This window comes from Mauremys mutica, chromosome 4 (assembly GCF_020497125.1).
Source record: "Mauremys mutica isolate MM-2020 ecotype Southern chromosome 4, ASM2049712v1, whole genome shotgun sequence".
In the NCBI taxonomy this organism is placed as follows: Eukaryota; Metazoa; Chordata; order Testudines; family Geoemydidae; genus Mauremys; species Mauremys mutica.
The window spans coordinates 58250987-58272542 of NC_059075.1; the positions used below are offsets into that span (position 1 = coordinate 58250987).

The 21556-nt window shown below is 41.4% G+C and overlaps 1 long non-coding RNA gene across 1 annotated transcript in view; it reads left to right on the plus strand.

Moving 5' to 3' along the window:
* The first annotated feature begins 19302 nt into the window (after positions 1-19302).
* Positions 19303-21556, plus strand: part of LOC123370107 — a 172127-nt gene continuing 169873 nt past the window's right edge. Inside the window, exon 1 of the long non-coding RNA XR_006579276.1 lies at positions 19303-19430. This is a non-coding gene — a long non-coding RNA (uncharacterized LOC123370107). The remainder of the gene's footprint in view (positions 19431-21556) is intronic.

A 21556-nucleotide genomic window follows, 5' to 3' on the forward strand; every position in this document is an offset into this window, starting at 1 on the left:
AGAATTGTTATAACAGTCTGACACTCCCACAAGGAGAATATTTTAATGCTATTGTATAAGCACAGGAAACACAGATGAATAAGGGTAAACATGGGTTTATTTTTTAAATCTTATATTGGGAAGGATCTAATGAAACAGCAGGAAAAGTTGTTTATTTTTGACTAGACAAAGATATTATTTATACATATATATAGCATTCTCTCTCCAGTAAATAATTTAGTAGTGCTAGGAATCCTCAGAAAAGCCACAGACTAAAATAAAAATAATAAATAAATAATTATTAATTAATAATTTTCTAGCCCCACTGGGCCTGAATGTAGGTTTAGGAAGTTCTAGGTTTTATTCCAGAAATCATTAGCATGAGTCGTCCCAGTTTTTGTCAGAATCAGCATTTAGACTAATTAGGACTGAAAGCCCCTTGAACTGGATCTGGCAGGCATAAGAGGCAGCAGACCATGATGAGTAGACTACATGCAATTGGTTCATAAACATTCTGTGTAAACTAAAACCTGGAGATACATATACTGACAACAGCAAAGAATCCTGTGGCACCTTATAGACTAACAGACGTTTTGCAGCATGAGCTTTCATGGGTGAATACCCACTTCGTCGGATGCAACGACGAAGTGGGTATTCACCCACGTAAGCTCATGCTGCAAAACGTCTGTTAGTCTATAAGGTGCCACAGGATTCTTTGCTGCTTTTACAGATCCAGACTAACACGGCTACCCCTCTGATACTTGATACTGACAACAGCAACCAATCCATGACCCCAATCTTTATAATCAGTCTTGTCTTTAAAAAGCCCTCTAACACTACCTACTATAAATAGCAAATATAACAATTCTTAAAACAAACACCCTCCCCACTCTAATCCCCAAACCCTAACAATACAGAGTAAAAGAATACAAATATAATTATTACAGTGGTCAATTTAAATCTTAAGAAGTTGTAAATGTTTGCCATTTTTGAAGGGAATTTTTGCAAAAAATTTTTTCAGTGAAATGTACTAAAATATAGTAGCAATTACCTTACAATACTCTACAAAATAATACAGAAGGCCAATTTTTCAAGTTGTCTGTAAAATTGCATCTGCAATTTTGCATGTACAAGTTTTTGCCCATGCCTTATTAAGTTTAACTTTGGGAGATGAAATTTGTGCATGTGGAAATTAGATAGCAAAAATTGTTAGGATGCAATTATAGTTCAAAATGTATATCTACGGAACACACCAACCCCCCCCAAAAAAACAACAAACAAAAAAACAAACAAAAAAACCCCCTACATTAAAATGGTACCATAAATAAATGCATAATGCATGCCACATAATGGGGTTGCATAGACAACCTTAATTCTGGCATTTTCTAGCTTTTAAGTACTTGACTTTGCAACCTTAATGTTTTTTAATGCAGTTGTCTGTGAATAATTTCCTAGTTTAATGACTCTTGGTGGAACTGTTGCACTGTGGAAACCTCTTTGGAACATGGAGGTCCAGAATTATGGATCTACCCTTGGTCTGCTACTGCCCATCTTTCATTTTCATGAGTGCTAGAGTCATTCTCAAATACATTTTAAAAATTGTGGTGCTACTGAATTAAGTATTTCTTCTAAATGATAGGTAGTCCGGTGGCACCTTAAAGACTAACAGATTTATTTGGGCATAAGCTTTCATGGGTAAAAAAACCACTTCTTCAGATTTACCCACAAAAGCTTATGCCTAAATACATCTGTTAGTCTTTAAGGTGCCACCGGACTCCCTGTTGTTTTTGTGGATACAGACTAATATGGCTACCCCCTGATTCTAAATGATAGTTTTGTACCTGGATGTTATATTACGTCTCACTAATTCAATTCCTTTACATACAACCTGCTTCTGTACATCTTAGACTAGCTCCAAGTCTTAAATATTTGCTATTATTTCTTTTTTCCAATAATGCTGCATCTTTACTCTACTTTTGAACAGCATTTCTGTTTTCCTAGAGCACTGGCATAAATCCATGGCCAAAGGAAACTGTGGAATTCTTTGTGGTCAGTGGCACAGCCAACAGCAGCAGAAACTTGATGCTCATCATTAGGTATACACTAAAAAAACCTCAAACAATTAGTTTAGTCTTCTGCTTCACATTTTATTGTATGGTTTTTTGAGGGGAACGTCATTCTCTTGACCTATAGGAGGAATGCTTGGTGGTTATTAAAGTGATGAAAGATTGTTCAGGCAAAAACAATATGAAACAACTGTGAAGTCCGTTTTTGGTCAGCTTCAGTTTTTTTTTCTTTTTCATTGGTCCGCTGGAAAATTCCCAGGACTCCTGACATGTTTGTGGGCAGTCTGGAATTTCCTTTTAGTTTTTGGTTTTTAGATCACCTATCCAGCAAATAGGATAGGTGCCCTCTTGTGAATGACAATAAACATTTGTGTAATGTATATTGCAGGAAATCACTTGAAGTTCTTACAATATAAACACTTAATAAAAATATAAAGGTACAGTATACTAATTTATACCAGGGTGCAAGGAAACTAACCTTTGCTTCAGCATGGATTTACAGACAATCTAAACACAGGATTTTTCCATGAGGATTTAACCCTCATGTTGGAAAAAAATAAAAACTCTGTATATGGTGCTTTATATACAATACTTGTAAAGAACTGACATTTAAACACTTCCTCCTTCCCCCTGCCTGAATTATGTGGCTTAAAAGATAAATTGATGTACTTTTACCTTTGATGTTTTAAAGCTGTTCAAGGTTGTAAATGAAAGGGTTTGTGAGTCCTAGTTCAGTCCCCAGATTGTAGAGCCCATATCACTAGACAATTTCACATACAGCTCCTTCTTCAGAATAAGGCTTTAACTAGTGTTTCATTTTTGTCAAAAGATGCCAAAATTAAAATACCACCAACAGAATGATTGATTTGGACACCTGGTTTGGGATCAAACCTTTTGCAGACAAAATTTATTAGGGACAACTGTGTGGTAACTTTTCATTTGATCAAAGAGATCAACATTTCAGCCTTCAATAAGAAAAATAATTTGCTCAAATTCCTGAAAGGAGTTTGTTTCTCTAGTGTTGTTTGTTCATTGCTCTCATGGGAACCAAATTCACATATTTCTTTTTAAGGTGATTCTTACAGTGCTTATTTGCACCATGCTTTTGTATTCTTTCAAGTTTCAAAAAAGCTTGTCACTAAACTTAGTAGAAGTATAGTTTAAATCTTGAAAAACTTACAATTATTTGTTTGCTTTAAGTAACTGGCTTTAATGGTACTTTAATGGAAACAAATACATTTTACAGGCTTAGCTTCTTTGAACTGGGCTGATAATATGTGGAGGATATCTTTTGAAAGGGAACTCATAGATAAGAAGTAAAGACCAGAATACTAAATGTATATGTCTATGGATGTGCAGTACTAAGCTGTTGAGAAAATCAGAACATTGGTTATTGTTTGTGGAACTTTAAATCCCCTTTATGATGAAAGGCAACAAGGAGACCAAACTTTTAGAGAGATTTTCCTTACTCTGTTATAAAAATGGACCCATTAGGTTTCACATTATGGCTTCATTGACACTTAACTTATGAGCTGCATATTGAAAAGTGGAATGAGGAAATAGCTGCTGTGATAGTTCGGGGTGACCCGTACCTGTGATCTCTTCCCCCAGTTTCTCCGTGGGCACTCTTTCCAATGACAAGCCTGAACCGTACTCTGTCTAGCATCAAACCCTGTGGTTCACTGGATCACCAGGCTACAATGCCTCCTATCCCCATCATCTTTCCATGGTTACAAGGCAAGCAGTGCCTTGGACCCACTGTGCAGTCCCTTTTGAGTTCACCCCCCTAAGGTGCCAAGTTTTACTACTTCCCCTCTCTCTGGGTGGAAGTCTGCAGTTCTGCCATGGTTAGAGTTGATTCTAGGGTAGCAGCTCCCCTGTTTCCACCTGTGTTAACATAACAAGTTTAGTACAATTGTTACCTCAGACACTCTGCTCTGCATTCTGTAACCAGTGGCTCAAAATAGCTTCTTCCTAAGATTTGTCTGTTTGCCAAAGGCTCCCAGCAAGCAGGGTTAATCACCTCTCTCAAGAGGAGCCCAGCTCTGTTGGGCACATCCTGCAGAGCTTCTGCCTTTGTTCCACTGCTTTGCTGAATCCTCTGCTGATAACAGTGTCTCTCCGGAGAAGCTGCTCCCGGCTTTCCCACTCCTTTTCCTCTAGCTTGGAGGTTTTAACAGCTTAAGTCATCATAAACCATATACTACTCACATATAAAGTAAAACTGTTCTACTAGAATTCTTTGAGCATGTCAACAAGTCAACAACAGAGGATTGGTTGATATATATTTGGAATTCCAAAAAGTCTTTGATGCAGTCCCTCACAAAAGATTATATAGTCAACTAAAATAATTGGGTTAGAGGTTCTGTCATGGATCAGAAATGGCTTATGAGAGAGAAAGAAAAAAGTAGGTATTAGTGGTATTTTTTTCAAGTGGCAAAAAGGGGTGGGGCTTGTCATTGTTCCAGGGCTGGTTACATCTCTCTTACCTTTCTCTTTTGGTTAGGTCAGGGGTAGGCAACCTATGGCACGGGCGCCGAAGGTGACATGCGAGCTGATTTTCAGCGGCACTCACACTGCCTGGGTCCTGGCCACCAGTCCGGGGGTTCTGCATTTTAATTAAATTTTATATGAAGCTTCTTAAACATTTAAAAAACTTTATTTACTTTACATACAACAATAGTTTAGTTATATATTATAGACTTATAGAAAGAGACCTTCTAAAAACGTTAAAAATGTATTACTGGCAGGCGAAATCTTAAATTAGAGCGAATAAATGAAGACTCGGCACACCACTGCTGAAAGGTTGCTGACCCCTGGATTAGGTGATTCCATAATTGTCCACTACTTAATTTCTTGCATCTTCCTCTAAAGCCTCTACTATTGTCAGAGGCACAATACTGGATTGCCTGCTCTGCTTGCCTTATCAGATAGGGCAGCTTTCATACTACCTCTCTATATGTATAATTAAAAAGCATTACTTTGCTTTCTATTTTGTTTTATCCTATGTCAACCACTTTTCATTATACTATAATTGTCTGCATCTTGTAACCTGGGATGTTTATTGTATTAGCACTTAACCACTGTGTTTTTTCTCCCTGCCTTTGTGAACAGAGTCAATACTTTTGATTATAGTACAGAAAAGATGTACTCAGCCACCTAACTTGATGTGCTGAATGCAATGAAGTTTTTTTTTTTTTTTTTTACAATCCAAGGGCATTAAAAATATATCCACTTTGGCAATGGATCAGTAAACTCACAGTTGCACCTGCATTTCATTTTGATACAAGTGGCTTTTATTATTTAGGTACCACACAGCATTAGATTTCAATTTTCAAAGCACAAGCAACTAGTCTATTCATTTTCATTAAACAATTTACAGATGATCACAAATTAAAAAATAACTGTCAATAAATTGAGATACCCTAAATGTCAATAGCATAAAAAGTTAAGAACAGTAACACTCTAGGTGGTAGCTCTGAATTACAATAAAAATCAATACTAAAACGCATTTTTGAAATGAGCTTTTATTATGAAACAAACATGTACACCAATAATATATGAAATAATAGGAATAATATACAAGTACAGGGAATCATTTTTACAGGGTTTTGTGAAGGTTTTACCAAAAGACAGGTAGTGATTTTTACTTCTCTTGACTGTCAGAGTGTTTCTAGTTTTCTTTCCTTTTTCTTTCTCCTCAGTCTTCCTTCTTTATTACTTCTCTCAGTTATGTCCCCCCTTCTCTTTTCATGTTCCTCTTTTAAAATGAGGGCTAGCCAAGGCTGTGCTATGGAGCTCCATAGCTGCACTGACCAAGAGGCCACACTTTGTCTACTCCTTCTATAACTTGGTGTACTGCTTGTGCAAAACAACAAGCAAACATATGATAGAATCAGATGAACACTGCACGAACATAACATGGGATATCTGAAGAGCTAATTCTTGATGGAACAGCATATCTATAATGCTGTTCCTTTTGTCATTTTTTGACATTTGCAAAAATCCCTAAGGAAGTTAAATTTGTGCAAGACAGAAATCAAAACAGTGCTAAATATGACTACAACCAGTTTTGAAAAGAAGTCATGAAAGCTGTTAAACTTGGCCAGTTTGTAACATTTTGATTCACTTAGGATTTCATTTGGATTTCGTGTGTCTAAATAGTTTGTATTAATAATAATACAAGTCAATGGAAGGCTTGTTTTGCCTATTTAAATGTTGGCTAATCCAAAGGATGTTTTGTATTATAAATAAACATCCAATAATTCATCTCAGAAATGTTAAATACAGGCTTTAAGGCTAAAATTATAGCTAAGAATCTGAAATGCACCATGATGTAAATTATTTTCTAAACAAGAAGTGACTGGTCAAAATGACCAAAGAGGACAATTCAACTTCAGTTAGACTCTTACGGAAATTCTAGGAAACATAACTGTCCAACTACTGCCTTTTGTTGTAAACACAATAATACTATAATCAGCTGTAGTCCTATAAATCCTTTTCATATTGAGGTGTATTGTGAAGTAGCAAACACTGCTGTTAATGACTTAACAAGCATCTCTGCCAAACCCATAGAGGAAAAGAGAATAAACTCTGGGAAAGAATCAACATTCTGTTCCCATTCAATTTGTCTAACATTGATACTTCACATAATTTTATGTGGCTATTAGTATTTCCATTCATTTAAAAATCTTAGGCCTTGTCTACAGTACAAGACTATTTCGAATCTACTTAAGTCGAATTTGTGGATTCGACCTTATGAAGTCGAATTTGTGTATCCACAGTAAATACACTAATTCGAATTTCTGAGTCCACAGTAACGGGGCTGGCGTCGACTTTGGAAGCGGTGCACTGTGGGAAGCTATCCCACAGTTCCCGCAGTCCCCGCTGCCCATTGGAATGCTGGGTAGAGCTCCCAATGCCTCCTGGGGGAAAAATGTGTCGAGGGTGCTTTTGGGTAACTGTTGTCATTGAACCGTCAATCACGCCCTCCCTCCCTGAAAGCTCCGGCGGGAAATCTGTTCGCGCCCTTCTCTGGTCGGTTACAGCACGGACGCCACAGCACTGCGAGCATGGAGCCCGCTGCGATCATCGCTGCACTTATGGCCGTTGTCAACTCCTCGCACCTTATCGTCCACCTCTTCCACAGTCAGCTGCTGAGAAATCGGGTGAGGAGGCTCCGGCAGCGCGGTGAGGAGAGGAATTCACAGAGTGGCGCAGACCTCTCACAAAGCAGGGTACGCCGCACCGTGGAGATCATGGTGGCAATGGGTCAAGTTCATGGTGTGGAACGGCGATTCTGGGCCCGGGAAACAAGCACGGACTGGTGGGACCGCATAGTGCTGCAGGTCTGGGATGAATCACAGTGGCTGCGAAACTTCAGGATGCGTAAGGGCACTTTCCTTGAACTCTGTGACTTGCTGTCCCCTGCCCTGAAGCGCCAGGACACCCGGATGCGAGCAGCCCTGACTGTGCAGAAGCGAGTGGCCATAGCCCTCTGGAAACTTGCAACGCCAGACAGCTACCAGTCAGTAGCGAACCACTTTGGCGTGGGCAAATCTACCGTGGGGGTTGCTGTGATTGAAGTAGCCCACGCAATCGTTGAGCAACTTCTCTCAAAGGTAGTGACTCTCGGAAACGTCCAGGACATCATAGATGGCTTCGCCGTGATGGGATTCCCAAACTGCGGTGGGGCTATAGATGGGACTCACATCCCTATCCTGGCACCAGCCCACCAGGCCAGCGAGTACATTAACCGAAAGGGCTACTTTTCAATGGTGCTGCAAGCACTGGTAGACCATAGGGGACGTTTTACCAACATCTTCGTTGGGTGGGCGGGCAAGGTTCATGACGCGCGTGTGTTCAGGAACTCTGGTCTGTTTAGACGCCTCCAGGCAGGTACTTTCTTCCCGGACCACAAACTAACGGTTGGGGATGTGCAGATGCCGACAGTGATCCTCGGGGACCCAGCCTACCCGCTAATGCCCTGGCTCATGAAGCCCTATACAGGCGCCTTGGACAGAGAGAAGGAACTCTTCAACTACCGGCTGAGCAAGTGCAGAATGGTGGTGGAGTGTGCTTTCAGACGTCTCAAGGGGAGATGGCGGAGCTTACTGACTCGCTCGGACATCAGCGAAAAGAATATCCCCGTAGTTATTGCTGCTTGCTGTGTGCTACACAATCTCTGTGAGAGCAAGGGCGAGACCTTTTTGTCCGGATGGGAGGTTGAGGCAAATCGCCTGGCTGCAGTTTACGCTCAGCCAGACACCCGTGCCGAGAGAATATCCCAGCGGGAAGCGCTGTGTATCCGGGAGGCTTTGAAAGCAAGTTTCCTCGGAGAGCAGGGTAACCTATGACTCTCCATTTGCTTTCAAGAGAAACTGACCCTGGGCCTGTGTCTGTATGTGTCGATTTCGATCTGCGGTTACATACCCCGTTCTCCAAGTTTCCCCCACTTCCAAAGCACGTTTTAAAGCAAATTAATTGTTACACTCATTATTAATAAATCTTTGTTTTACTTTGCATTTCTGTTCAGGTGTTGAAACATGGACGCATACTGTGCTGGGCACGGTGTGCACTGATGTACAGACCGCTTGTTCCATAGAGGAATGACATCCTCCTGCTCCTACATAGGTCTCTGGGGTGGGGGACGGTTGCAAGTGGTTGTGCATGAAGGGGAGGGATTGCAGGAAGGGGTGGGTTTGCAGGAAGGGGCGAGTGGTGCCTTCTTTGGATAGGGGTTTGGATGACGGCAGTGGGCTGCGGGTTTGGGCGTAGGAAGGGGTGAGGGGTGTGGGGGAAGGGTGAGTATCTGTCCGTGGATGAGGGCTCTTGTTGGGGCTCAGGGCAGCGGAGAGGCTCGGTGCTACGGTGGAAGTGCATGGTAAGGGCAGCGTGCCTTAACATTAAGGGGGTGGCAGGCGCTAGGACCCTGGACAAGCATACACATCACAGAATGACCCGGGGCAGCATACACCACACAGAGTGACCCTGGTGCCTACTGACTGCAGTGTGTGTGTGCCCTGCAGTTGATCATGCCCCCAAGTCTGTACCCTGGTAATGTAGGCTATACCGTGCAATTATAAATCCCCTCCCCCCCATACACAAAAAAATCCTCTGACACGAAAGACGTGACCGAAACAGTGAATAACAGCAAACAGCTTTTAATAATCTAATACACAGTGGGGGGATGAAACTTGGATTTGGGACTGGGTGAGCCTGTAAGGGAAGCACTTCTACAAATTTATAGCGTGAGAGGTGTGTGGTACATTAGCGCTATGCAGTGGTGCAGTGACAGTTCTCACGGCCCCTACCGCCCCTCCGTCTTGTACTTTTGGGTGAGGGAGGGGCAGGACTTCTTGGCGGGGGAGGGCGGTTGCAGATACACTGCAGGGGGGCTCTGTCCTCCTGCCTGCGGTCCTGCAGAACATCAACAAGGCGCCGGAGCGTGTCCGTTTGCTCCCTCATTAGCCCAAGCAGCGTTTGAGTCGCCTGCTGGTCTTCCTGCCGCCAGCTATCCTCCCGTTCGATGTGTGTGCGATGCTGTTGACATAGGGTCTCCCTCCACTGTCTCTGCTCTGCCGCCTCGGCTCTGGAGCAGGCCATCAGTTCCGCGAACATCTCGTCCCTAGTCTTTTTCTTTCGCCGCCTAATCTGCACCAGCCTCTGCGAGGGGGATGCCGGGGCAGTCCGGGAAAGAGCCGAAGCTGTGTGATGGGAAAAGTAACTGATTTCCTTGAACAGATACATGTTTGCGAACAGTGAACACAGTCTAGTCAGTTTCTCTGAACAAGACCATACAGGGCAACAAGTCTCACGAGATCTCAGGACAAGTTCGAGATTTCGGAATACGCTCTCATTGGCTGCGGCATTGCACAGGAGAGCGGACAAGTGGGGAGAGACAGCTGAATCCGTCTAGCAGACAGTCCTGGTAAGCCTTACAGTACATTCTGCTTATCAGTTAATGGATAGCTGTGCCCTCCCGCTAAAGGCAATCTGGAAATCATATACTCTGACCCTTTTCCAGCCACTCCCGCCAGTGCACGGGAAAGATCAATGTATGCTTTTCCTATGTGGCCTACAACACGTGGCTGTTAAGCGAGGGTCATTGTTATGCAAAGTAAAAGTCAACCATTCACAACAGTAACAATACACTAATTGCCCTAATTAGATGCAGCATTTCATGAACGAGATCACCCTGATGCGGGTCCCTCGGAGTCACAAAGAGTGGATGCTAAGGGAAGCCCTGCAGAGACCAGGACCATATGCGGCCATGCTTGTGGAGGCGATGATTCCCATCTACATAAGGATGTCCTGGCACGGAAGAGTGTGCTTCCACGGAGCACCCAACAAGGCACCTCTCCCCAGGAACCTCCTGCGGAGGCTTTTCGAGGACCTAAATGAGACCTTTCTTGAATTGTCCCTGGAGGATTATTGTTCAATCCCTATATGTGTGGACCTACTTTTCATATAGTTTTTCATTGAAAATTTTATATATAGCATTTCTATTTTTTTATACCTGTTTTATAAAAAATAAATGTTTACATGTTTATAGCACTTACCGCCTGATCCTTCCCCTGATTCAGAGTCCGGGTTAACGGCCGGGGAGGGTTGGTAGGGGATCTCTGTGAGGGTGATGAAGAGATCCTGGCTGTCAGAGAAAGCGGTTTTGTGTTCGCTGTCACCTGCGCCGTCCTCCACAGACCCTTCCTCATCTTCCCCATCGGCGAACATTGAGGAGGAACTGTCCAGGTTCACTATGCCATCCACTGAGTCCACGGTCACTGGTGGGGCAGTGGTGGCAGACCCACCTAGAATGGCATGCAGTGCCTCGTAGAAGCGGCATGTCTGGGGCCGGGCTCCGGAGCGTCCGTTTGCCGCTCTGACTTTTTGGTAGCCTTGTCTCAGGTCCTTGATTTTCACGCGGCACTGCATTGCATCCCGGCTGTATCCTTTCTCTATCATTGCTTTGGAGACCTTCTCGAAGGTCTTTGCATTCCGCTTGCTGGAGCGCAGCTCCGACAGCACAGACTCCTCGCTCCACACACCGATCAGATCCAGGACTTCCCAGTCTGTCCATGCTGGGGACCTCTTTCTATTCTTGGATTGGCCGGACTCCTCTGCTGGAGAGCTCTGCATCGTTGCAGGTGCTGCGGAGCTCGCCCCGATGTCCAGCCAGTACGTCAGATTCAAAGTGCCCAGACAGGAAAATGAATTCAAATTTTCCCGGGTCATTTCCTGTGTGGCTGGTCAGAGAATCCAAGCTCCGACTGCTGTCCAGAGCGTCAACAGAGTGGTGCACTGTGGGATAGCTCCCGGAGCTACTAAGTTCGATTTGCATCCACACCTAGCCTAATTCGAGCTAGCCATGTCGAATTTAGCGTTACTCCACCTGTCGGGGTGGAGTACCGAATTCGAACTAAAGAGCCCTCTAGTTCGAATTAAATGGCTTCCTGGTGTGGACGGTTGAGCGGTTAGTTCGAATTAACGCTGCTAAATTCGAATTAAAGTCCTAGTGTAGACCAGGCCTTAGTGGGAATACTGTGTTGTGACAAACTCCCCACCTGCTGCTGGCTACTCCTCCTGCAGTTGCCACGTCCTTAACTTGTGGCTACATGTAGTCACACCTTCCCAGTGGCCAGTCCAACTAATGGTAGCCCAAGGATTTCCTTGACTCATGGCTGCAGACATCCCCAGTCCATTCTGATGGCCATTCCTCCTGTCCAGTAATCACCACAAATTGTGATAGGTACTTGCTCTGCCACTTCCTTATGACCTTCATGAAAGGTCAGAGGGCTTTTTCTTCTTTTGTGAAGCTATTTTCCTCTCTCACAGGGACAAATTCATTCTCTCAAGGAACAATTTTTATAGTGGGGGTGCTGACTGCCATTGAACCCTGTATATGATGGAAATACTTTAAGGCAAGGGGTGTGGCAGCACCCCTAGTTCCAGCACCTGTGTTCTCTCCTGGCAGCTTTCCCCTTAGGTGGGTGGGGGAAAGGTGTTTTTTCCCCCCTCCTGATAGTTTATTTTATGAAGGTTTCACAGGAAGGAGGATTTCTACTTCCCCTTTGATTCTCACAGGAAAGGAGAGTTTTCTTCTACTGCTGCTTCTAATTCAGCCTCGGGGGTTATTTGTTCCTTGTGTAAGGGTGTTACCTGGATTTTGGAAACCAGTATTTAGCCCTACATAAAAGCTAAAGGATGGAATAGAATCCTGTATGGTGTGCATAAATCTCTTTTGATGAAATACAATCATTTAATATACTTGTAGATAATAGGCATCCTATTGTGTAAATAGAGAAATATGTACTGGGATCTGTATTCATTACAATACGCACTGTTCATCAGTTGACTGATAATTTATTGAAACAAATACATGCCGAGCAAAACAGAACATTTGTTTAAAACTGAGTAAATGTCTACTGTTTATCCCCCAGAGGAGGGATCGCTCAGTGATTTGAGCATTGGCCTCTTATACCCAGGCCTGTGAGTTCAATCCTTGAGGGGGCTACTCAGAGATCTGGGGCAAAATCATTCCTTGGTCCTGCTAGTAAAGGTAGGGGGCTGGACTCAATGACCTCTCAGGGTCCCTTCCAGTTCTATGAGATAGGTATATCTCCATATATTAAAAATATTATATTACACATTAGAATATACCTTACCTACATAAAGACATTTGGATGTAATTAAATTTTAATATTTAATTTTAGAAAGATTTCCAAATCACTCAGCATTGTCTTAACTCTGCTCCACTTAAGATAATCATAAAACTCCCATGGACTTCAGTGAGAGCAGAAATAGGTCAACACTGAGTACTTTGGAAAATGTTAGGAACTCTGAGCATGAGTTTGTTTTTATATATACATATATATATTAAAGTAGTTTGAGAGGTTTTTATAATAAAACTTAAATCGTAAGGGCAGGATTTTCAAAAGGGCTACATATCATTTTTACATCTTTGGAAAATGATCTAGTTTGGAAATTTCTGAGAGAGAAATATTATTATGTTCTCTGTTTAGGTTTACAATACCTGCCTCTTGAAATGTTCTGAAGTAAAACAGACCTCATCTCCTAGTTTATCAGCATGAAACAGAGAATCCTAAGAAATTATATATTTAGTGACATTTTTATAGGTGATAATATTTTTAATTTAAATTAATAGCAGAGGTATCATTTTGTTATTCACTAAAAACTCCTCAGATGGTATCAAAACATCCTTTTGTGAGCACAGGGTTCTCACTTTCCACAGAGACATGAGTCACTCTAGCCTACTTCAATAGTAAACAAGAAGAAATTGTTCTAAAAGCATATAAGCCTTCCTGCTACTGTTCATTTTAACATTTATGTAGGACAGGGTGGAGCAACCACAGAATGTTAACTATCAAGTCTTCTCAATTGCTAGACTCTCATTTTATTTTTTGTATTGTTTTCCCATCCATGAATTTACACGTCCATAAAATAAATTAATATTTTACAAGAAATTGTATTTCAAATGTTGGGATTTGTTTTTTTCTAAACTAATTTGTTCCGGTCATGTCTGCCTGTCTGTCTTCAGAGAAATCAAGAATAACCATAAGAGGCACAGGGTACCTCAGTCTGTAATTGCTGATTTAAGACAAGATTATCAAAGATTTCTTTTAGAACATGTAAATTAAGCTGTGGCTAGACTTTATAGTCTGACTTTGGAAAATTATTTGTTTAGATTAGACTAAGTAAATAATAGAGTTAAATAACTAGCAAGTTTGCAGTTTCTAGCATCTGCATAGAAATGCAAGGCTCCTCTGCTGAGCAACTCTAAGCAGATGTATGCTAAAACCCCGTCTAACAATGCCGAGTTACTACTGTTGAGTTGCAGTAGCAGGAGCATCTTGTTAACATCAACCAAGATATGATGGGTTGGAGTATATCTCTCTGAAGGAGTCTGGAATAGAGGACACCTGCAGGGAATATTCTAGGGAAAGTTTGGGGAGAAAGCTTAGGCTGAGATTTGTTGGATTATCTGAGTTATCAATACATCAAACTCAAGGAAAGGTATTCATTTGGACTAAATACAGTGTGTGTATATGTAGTGTTCAGAGCTGGATAGGAGCTACAACTGCTTGTAATGACTTTACTTTGATAGGAATTGCCATACTAGAACAGTTAATCCATCTTGTCAAGTGGTCTGCATCTGACAGTAGTCTACCATGGGGCTTCATAGAAAAACTAGACAAGTATAAAGGTGATACAACTACACCTATTTCTGTCCATTTTTAGCTAGGTAGTGAAGAATTCGATTTGAGATTTAGAGTCTGATTCTGCAATTCCTATAAGTAAAGGTTTGTGGATTGGCTCACAAATTGCAAGGATTTCTGTGGTCACTAATAAAGAGTTTCAAAAAGATTTCAGGACAGTAATGTCAATAGGGTCCAATAGATTTAACTGATGGCAAAATTTGGCCCAGATGCTCAAACATACATTTTTTTTCACCTGAGAATCCAAATCAGTCCTAAGTTAATTGTACTTTTAATTAGTATTTTTCTTCTGAAAATTCTAGGCATGTCCTCCACACCTTATCTTTTAAAAAATTAAAGCCGGGCTATATATAACCTATAAACTATGTTGAATAAACATAAATTTTAGTGCCAAATGCTTAATCGAAATTCTGCATACAATATCAAGAGCCTAAAGATTTTATCCATCCTATTACCTATCTGAACATTCTGTGTGCCAAATTCTTCTCTCAGTATCTCCAGTATAAATCCTAAGTAACTCCACTTTTGCCCCCACATGCAAAGGACCATCTATATGTGGATTTTCCCTCCTACCTTGTGAAAGAGAGGCTTGGCAGTCCATGGCACTTTCCCTTTGGATCCCACCAAAGCCTCTATAGTCCAATATCCATAGTGGGTGGGCCAAGGATAGCTTGAGGGTGGATGTACATTATTCTCATTTTCCTGTGGAGAATCCCCAATAGTACAATATAACCCCATCTTGTATAATCTTTTCTGGATAACCTCACCCTAGGGATCCCCAGAGCAGTTGTGGTTGGGAGGTGGCCCTTTTAGGAAGCCAGTGGTTGCTGCCAGGCTCTGAGCCAGAGGTGATGTGGAGGCACAGATCCTCTACTCAGATCCTGGGATGCCCTGGATCAGCCAGGTTTGGGAGTAGGTCCTGCAGTGTTTTCAGCAGGAGTGGCAGTGGGATTAATGGAGGATCTCCTTGAGAGGATGCTTGTGAAGATTTCTCCCCCAAAGCCTCCTTCCACCATGCAACTCATGGGAGGAAGTGTTCTGGGCCACAGACTTCACGGAGTTACTCTGGATTTTCATTGGTGTTGCTGAAAGCAGAATTTGGCCCTGTCACTGTTGTCCTAGCCACTTACTGACGAAGAAGAGTTATAGTAAGAATGATAACAGAATTAGACCTGTGAAAATAACTGATCTTTTGGTTTGCTGGCAATTCAGAAAAATCGATAAAAGTTCATATAGGCTCAACCTGAAACTAATTTTTTTCTAAATTTTTGGTGACTCAAAAGTTGGAGAAACTTGTTTTGGGTTGAACAAATTGTTTTGTTTTGATTTGGGGTAATTTTAACTATTTTACTAATAAAAGCATGGGAAATTTGGAAACAAAGGGCTAAATTAACAAAGGGATTTAGGCAACATTCACAAAACCAAAGAGGAGGTGGGTGCCCCACCTTAGACCTAAAAGTCCAGTGGCTAAATAACATTAGGCAAGGACTGCAGTCCAGGTGTCTTCCACCCCCAGGTGAATTCCGTAACCACCAGGCTACAATGTCATATGTGCTCTCCCCCCCCTCCCCGCCTTTCTCTCTCTCTCTGGCTCATTATTGATTTATACAAAGTGTAACAGCTTCCACAAGGGAGATTAAAATCCACTCCTAAATAGTCAGTAGCTAGCGAGAAGTAGACCTTGGTTCAAGTCTCTGCTTTAGAGTGACCTGTATCTCCCCCATTCCAGGTGAGTGCCTTAACCACTGGACTATTTAGTTTAAGAGGGGAAACCACCCCATCTAGTGAATGGTGCCTAAATCTTCTAGTTAATGTAGCCCCCAAAATTGAAACATTTTATTTTGGAAATGTCAAAATGAACATAAGAACATAAGAACGGCCATACTGGGTCAGACCAAAGGTCCATCCAGCCCAAAATCCTGTCTACCGACAGTGGCCAATGCCAGGTGCCCCAGAGGGAGTGAACCTAACAGGTAATGATCAAGTGATCTCTCTCCTGCTGTCCATCACCACCCTCTGACAAACAGAGGCTAGGGACACCATTCCTTACCCATCCTGGCTAGCAGCCATTAATGGACTTAACCTCCATGAATTTATCCAGTTCTCTTTTAAACTCTGTTATAGTTCTAGCCTTCACAACCTCCTCAGGCAAGGAGTTCCACAAGTTGACTGTGCGCTGTATGAAAAAGAACTTCCTTTTATTTGTTTTACACCTGCTGCCCATTAATTTCATTTGGTGGTCCCTAGTTCTTATATTATGATATATTATGAACCATTTTGATACTGCTGATTTTTTTTTACTTTTTTCAACCATGAAAAGAGTTTTGTCTGAAAAAATTCTCACAGCTGTAAAAAAGAAATAAAGTTAAATCATCATTTGTTTTGAGCCACAATGTTAGATTTTTTTTAATGATAAACATGCTGTTGTGTTTATAGGTTAGGTAATAAAGACCTCCCTCAAATTCAGGGCTCAATCCTTCTCTCATTGAAGTCTATAGCAAAATTTCCATTGCCTTCAGTGGTGCAGGATCAGGCCATCAGATAGGGAATTAGTAATTTAGGGACTGTTAGATGTGGATAATTTGTAGGATGCTATGGGTAGTGGTGAATATGTTAGTTTCTGTATTTTTTATTTTAAGCTTAGTTTTCACAACAGACTATATAGCAATAAATCTAAACTTCAACTTGAATACCTGCTCATCAAAATAATCCAAACAATTGACTAATTACTTCAGGAAGCAGCTGACTGGTACTTAATTCTCAGGTTTTTCATGGCATGTTCTTGACCTAGTCATTGGTGATATCTGTCCCCTTATCCTATGCTTCCCAAGGAGCTGTAGGGATATATAGTAACTGGTCCATTTCCCACCCCTTTCCACAAACTCCTCCCTCTATGCTTGTTAAATAAATATTGAATCATTCAATTTACAGTGAAAAGTATCTAACTTCTTTTTAAAGTGACACACTGTGAGGAAAATATTGTAGCTTTTCTTTCAGTGGGTGCAACTACTTTTGCCTGGAAATGTTTAATTTCATAGCCTCTAATTATGATACAGATATTAATTTATGTAATTGTACAGGTAGAACTCGTTCTATAACAATGTAATTTACTAATATAGCACCTTTTATCCAAAGATCTCAGTGAGATCTTTCCAAATATTAGGCCTCATAACACCCTGAAAATCAGATAAGTGTTATTATAATACCCATTTTCCCCCAAGGAAAGTAGAGGACGCCTCATGACTTGAAATAGGACTAGAAAGGACAAAGCACTAACAAATATTATTTAGGGAACAATCCTGCATTTGCAGACATAGAATGAGATAACCAAGAGCCAAATCCTGCTCATCTTGAACACCTGAGTAGTCGTAATGAATTTATTGTGATTACTCATGGGAATAAGGAGATCAGATTTGGCCATTAATTACTCTTTTCCATCTCTATTTTATTTGCTCTTTATATGGCTAAACTGAGGCACAGAGTGGTGGTAAATGCCTTGGCTGACTCCCAGTCCACTGCTCTAACAACATTTCCTCTACATTTCTTTGGAATTCTTCTCTTCATAGAAGAGCTTTACAAAAATCTGTGTCTGACACTTATGCATAAGCCATCAAACAGGGAAAATATTTTGTATCTTAGAAATAACTGCTACATGGGAATGCTGTGCCTTATGAAGCAGTAAATGCAACTCTTTACCTCTGCTTTAGAATTTATGACCATGAATATCTGAAGCTGAGGTATTTTTATAGTGTGCCTTTCATTGTTATTGCTACTAAACTAAAAAAGGCATTTTTAAAAAAAAGAGCTGTCACAATTAGCTGCACATTTTTTGGAGTTTGGTCCCAAGAAAGACCACAGTATTGATTAATGTTAAATTAAGAGAAAAGTTATGCATTGGCAGACAATCAAAGTGAAGGATTAACACACTGCTCTTTCAACAGCTTTTAGTTAGAACTAGTTTTATAATGTGTTTATTGGATAAAAGCTCAGTTTTTTGATAGGCTGATGAAAGTTCACTTTTTTAGCACAATAGTTATATCCAAGGCATTTCTTAAGTATTGCACTTAATGGTTGGTTTACTAGTTGGTGGCCTGAGGTGAAGAAGAGATGTTATTGCTTGTTATGATGGTTGGTCATAAACCATCTACTGAGGGAAGGATATTGAGATTTTTTTCTCCATTAACTCTCCTGAATATGAAAAATGTATATTTCATATAGTATGAGTTAGGGAACTTGCAATCCTTTATAAAGACTTCTAATGGGATTTGGACTCTCTAGCATATAGGATTATGTTCAGCCAGCACCCTGTCCCAGAACCTCTCTCTAGGCTTCTCCCAGGGCCATGCTGTGCTTCCAAACTGCTGCTTGGCTTTCTTTCTATGCCTCTGAATCTGCCCCCCAGCTAGTCTTTTCTATACACACAAACACACCTGCTCCAATGAGTACCCAGTGGAACCTCCATCCACAGGGTGCTAGTGTCTGGGCAGACTCCATTATGCTTTATTTGTTGGGGTGTGGGGGACCTTTAACGGTGTCTTACGTGAAGAGCACACCCACACCCTAACGTTTCGATGAGGTTTTAACCAACCCATAAGCCATTTAGGGTGGGGAATGGGTCTTTAAGACATGTGTACATTGTAATTAAAAACCCCTAGCTGCCCCATGCCAACTGACCGGGCTCAGGCTAATGGGCTGTTTAATTGTGATGTAGATGGCTGGGCTTGGGCTGGAGCCTGGGCTTTATGACCCTGCAAGGTGGGAGGGTCCCAGAGCTCGGCTGCCGCCTGAGCCTGAGCAGCTACACCACAATTAAACAGCCCCTGAGCCTGAGTTAGCTGACACAGGCCAGCCACAGGTTTTTAATTGCACTGTAGACATACCCCCTGTGTGTCTAAAGTGGGGAGTCAGGCTAGTCTGTTTTTGGAGGGAGGGTCGAGCTAGTCTTTGTTGGGGGAGGGAAGAGAAGCTGATGTCTGTGTGTAAATTCATGCCCACAGAGTTGAGTGAAACAGTTGGTGTCTCAAACCAGAGACTCAAGAAGTCAACTTCTAGCAGGGATCTTTCACTGTGTGATTTAGTGTTGGTATGTGAAACACAGAAGAAATCCCTTTCCTTTGTGACTTTCTCGTGCCTACTAATCCTTCCCATGGTAAGGCTGTCTTTTTATTAGAATTTTTTCCCAGCATGCCTTTCTAGTGGACTCACCTTTTAAGATAACACAGTTTCATAATCCTTTCCTTCTAATACCTTACTGTGTCCGGGAAGGTAGACAGAACCATCTACTATCAATTTCTCCACAAAATATGCTCGATACCTGTATTTTGTCTGAAGTGGTGTTTCTCATATGAGAATCTAAATCAGGGGGTGGCAACCTTTCAGAAGTGGTGTGCTGAGTCTTCATTTATTCACTCTAATTTAAGGTTTCGTGTGCCAGTAATACATTTTAATGTTTTTAGATGGTCTCTTTCTATAAATCTATAATATATAACTAAACTATTGTTGTATGTAAAGTAAATAAGGTTTTAAAAATGTTTAAGAAGCTTCATTTAAAATTAAATTAAAATACAGAGCCCCCCAGACTGGTGGCCAGGACCCGGGCAGTGTGAATGCCACTGAAAATCAGCTCATGTGCCACCTTTGGCATGTGTGCCAGAGATTGCCTACACCTGATCTAAATCATGTGAGGCACTATGCTAAAGTAAGTGGTGAAGACTAGTACATGCAAAAGGTAAGGTTAGCTTTTAATTTTGTACATTGCATATTTACGTAGGTCCTCTTATTTCTTTCCAAAATCTGAAAGTGCTATTTATCTCTTTTTTAAAAATCCTGGCGTTGAGGGGTGGGCATTATTCCAGCAGCACCCATAACCATCTCTAAACACAATCTGCAGTAACATCAGAGGATTTGGATGAAGATGACAGAAAAAAGAGTCAGTAAAAGTTCAGGGTCTCCATACACTATTTTTGCCTTTGGATTTGGGGCGGGGGCTGTCACTCTTCCTATAACAGAAATCTTGAATGTATACTTGCTTGGACAGAGAACTTCTTCCATAGCTACTTGCATCCATTAATAGACAAGAATGTGAGGGGAAATGGTTCATGTGGGTGTTTAACTCAGATTTTCTTATCCCGTAAAAATCTCAGACCTGAATTTCATTTCTAGAAGTAATGCCTGGCTTGCTGTGGGGCTCTGTGCTGGACATGTTAGATTTGCTGTTGATGAATTACTGGAATTGCAGCCCTAGTTATATAACTTCCCTGTTTACAGCTGGAGCCAAGTACAGATTGTATGTATCATAGCTGATCTGCAGCACCACTAGGGGCTGAAACAGCTGACGCTGATCATCATTAGCACCAGAACCTTGAAAGACGAACACAGTTGATTTATTACCCGAGTAGGGTAAGGAAGGTGCATTATTCCTTGTATAAAAGCAACATATATTAAAAAAAGGGAGCTCCTTTCTAGGAACACTGCAATCCTTCAAAATGTGCATTATCCCTATAATCCACGTAATTCACTTTGCCTAATCAAGTATCAGAGGGGTAGCCGTGTTAGTCTGGATCTGTAAAAGCAACAAAGAATCCTGTGGCACCTTATAGACTAACAGACGTTTTGCAGCATGAGCTTTCGTGGGTGAATACCCACTTCTTCAGATGCAAGGGAATCTGAAGAAGTGGGTATTCACCCACGAAAGCTCATGCTGCAAAACGTCTGTTAGTCTATAAGGTGCCACAGGATTCTTTGTTGCTTTTGCCTAATCAGGACACATTAATTAAACAGAGTTTCAGCTTATTTTATAGTATATTTAAAATATTTCAATTGCAGTTTTACCACATCTTGCTTCTCACCCCTTAAACATATTTTCTACTCATTGTTTCATGGGCTTTTGTTGCCCTCTTGGAAGGAGGATATGAGAACCTGTTCAACAATGCCTCATCAATGCTTCAGTATAGATTTTAGCCCAATGGAGCTTTGTGGCTTGGACTTCTCTCTCTCATCAACTACCTCTTGTCCACCCAAGTCAAACTATCTTACTAAAGAGCTTTCCAAATAGGTACACTTACTAATATCACAGTGTGTGTACCAATTTCTGTATAGTACATTTGGATGCATTAATCACAGAAAAAATGATTTGGTTCATAAAATTGATGAGGTGTCTTAATAGTTCTGTTCTCTTAGCCACTGTGATATTTTCCAAATTCCCAATTTCCCTGATGACAGAGTTGAACTTGCTAGGACTTATTGCCCTTTTCCGTGTATGAGTCTGAGAGAATG